This window comes from Charadrius vociferus, unplaced genomic scaffold (assembly GCF_000708025.1).
Source record: "Charadrius vociferus isolate BGI_N301 unplaced genomic scaffold, ASM70802v2 scaffold88, whole genome shotgun sequence".
In the NCBI taxonomy this organism is placed as follows: Eukaryota; Metazoa; Chordata; class Aves; order Charadriiformes; family Charadriidae; genus Charadrius; species Charadrius vociferus.
In genome coordinates this window covers 3,394,338-3,397,007 of record NW_009649619.1, presented here as the reverse complement: position 1 = coordinate 3,397,007, position 2,670 = coordinate 3,394,338, and positions in this window count along the sequence as shown.

The following is a 2,670-nucleotide window of genomic DNA, read 5'->3' as shown; positions in this document are numbered from 1 at the left end:
GGCTATCTTACAGATAAAGGCCGCACAAACCATGAAAACAGTCGGGTTTTATATAAGCTGGAATCACTGCAAGGCTAAAGAGTTGTTCTCATCTGGGCCCTGGACCCACAAACTGTCTTTACAGCATCCATGAGAGGTAAGCAAGAAAGCTAACCTGTTACCAGGTAGGCTTAAGTGTTCTGTGTGGCAACCTTTGCCTCTGCTCTAAAACGTTTAGGCAACTGGCAAATTTTAACACTGAAGCAGTCAGCGAGAGCAAACTTACACTAATCAACACCTTTATTCTTACAGACATCCACCCCAAAAACACCCCAGGAGGGAGACGCAAAGGTATGTTAATTGTTCTGTTCACCAGGTGGCTTTCTTGGTATTTAATTGAGTGTGATTGTGACTGGTTTGCTTACAGTTGGCAGCATCCTGCCTACGCCTTTTCTCTTTTCTAGGTGACAGTGTCAGAGGCCCACGTATAGCACTCATGTCAAAGACAGCACATGCACTTTGTATGGGCAAATGAGAAAAGCTTAAGAAATAATACAGGAAGACTATAATCAATCCATACTAAGAGATCAGGAGCCAGCAAGAGGATAAAATATCAACGTAGGCAGCTGTTGTGGCACAATTACATTGGCTCCCGCATCTAGCTTTTTGGTGTTTGTGAAATGGTGTGTAAATGGTGGGGAAGTGTTATTTTCATCATAAATTCTACTTGATATACCTACATTCATACCTTTTTGCAGCAAGTGAAGACCTTCCTGATACCTTTAAGTGTGTAAACTGTGGACAGTTTAATTCATTTTTTTCCTAATATAAGTATTTTGTTCAAATATTTATATTTTTCTCCACTGCATCCAAAACAGTGTCACACTGTGGCCTTCGTGAAAGAGTAAGGAGGACAACTGCACTTTCTGAAGGAAATAGGTTTAAAATAGGAGTAACATTCTGCAAACATTCTCAGCTACTTTTAGAAACAAAGCAAAATGCCAACACTAGCTTTGCTAGGAACTTCACCTAAATTATAAAGACCATAATGCCTTCTGAGGTAAAAGAACACCAGTTCATTTAGACACTCTGTGTGTATATATATCGCTAAACCATATGTTTGCTGGATGTGTGCTAGCTTTCTTGGAACTGAAAAGGTTTAAACTGATGATTTGGCGGGGGGGGGGGGGGAGAATATCGTAGAGCTATACTAAAGCTTCATCCAGCTGCTTACAGTGATACTAACTACCCCTACAAATTACCTACAGACCTTAATTATTCTTCATAACAAGGTATTATCATAAATAAAATTAACCTTAGCATTCCAGTGTTAGCCTCCTCTTTTTGGAGAAAACTCTATTATGTTAATTAGCAAACAAGATCTAGTTTTCATAAAATGTAGCAATTTTATGCAGTTTAACTCCATATTACTGACTTACAGAGCATTTTTAATTCTGGACTTCAAATATTTAAAAACTTTGTTGCTAAAAACATCGAGTTTAGCATGTAATGCAGCACATATTTTTTTCTTTCTAAAATGAGGGGATAGATGCAAATCACATTTATAGCGTGTGATCAGCTTCTACAGGTATCTTGAATATTGAGATGGGTTAATTTGCACCCAAGTGCCAGCTAGTCCAGTATGAATTGATCTTCTACTTTTATAAATGTAACTCTGGAGATGGACACTCCTAAGCTATTTGTAATTGTCTCCTTCAGAGAGATGACTTGTTTAACTAAGTTTGGAAACTAATAATGCTAAATCAACAGACATATTTGAAGGTGGGAGCAGGTACCACCTTCATCTGATGTTTTTTACTTTTGCACTGTTGGAAATGAGCTCAGGGTTTGGTATGATTTTTTTTGTCATTCGAGGATTTTAGTGTTGTTAAAAGCATGTAATTTACTCAAACTAGAACTTAAGCAAAGCAGTCAAGTTATACTACTGTGTATTTTAAAGAGCCAAAGTTTAAAGAAATAGTCTAATTTATTTTGGCTTTTACTATCACAGTGATATATTGGGCAGAAACTAGTGCAACTGCAGAAAAAAATTCTGAGGGGATTGTTTGGGCTACGTGACCCCATAACATTTTTTAATTACAGGTGGGATTTTTTTCCTTCTCACAAGGACTTTACACAGACAAGAGTCCACCTTTTTGATTCTCAGCATAGGGTCCACCACTTGCTAACAGCAATAAGACAAGTGATAAAACCAATTTAAAGAGGAGAAGGTGGTCAACCATGTAAAATTTAATCCTGCCACAACTTCAGAGATGCAGACAATAATCTGTAATGAAGTATTATACCCTGAAATAAAGAACTTGTGTTCAATTCAAAAGAACTTCCTCACAGAAAAAAACAAAAACAAACAAAAAAACCAAACCAAAACCAACCAAACAAACAAAAAAAACCCAGAAACCCAGAAGGATTTATAGTCGTCTGAGGTTCTATAACTCAACATCTCCCTGAGCAGTTCCAGTTGGGTAAGAAAGCCAGCTCCAGAGTTACCAACAAGAGCCACCAGAACTTGTGGGGTGCGCGGTGTTCCCTGGCTCTTTGCCCCCCGCTGGAGGGACCTCCAACACCTGCAGAGCCACTCAGAACTAACGCACACTCACCCCAAATCCTCTACTTTCGAAAACTGCTGTAGCTTCGTTTGTTTGTTTTTAACCAAGCGGCTCCTCTCCACAC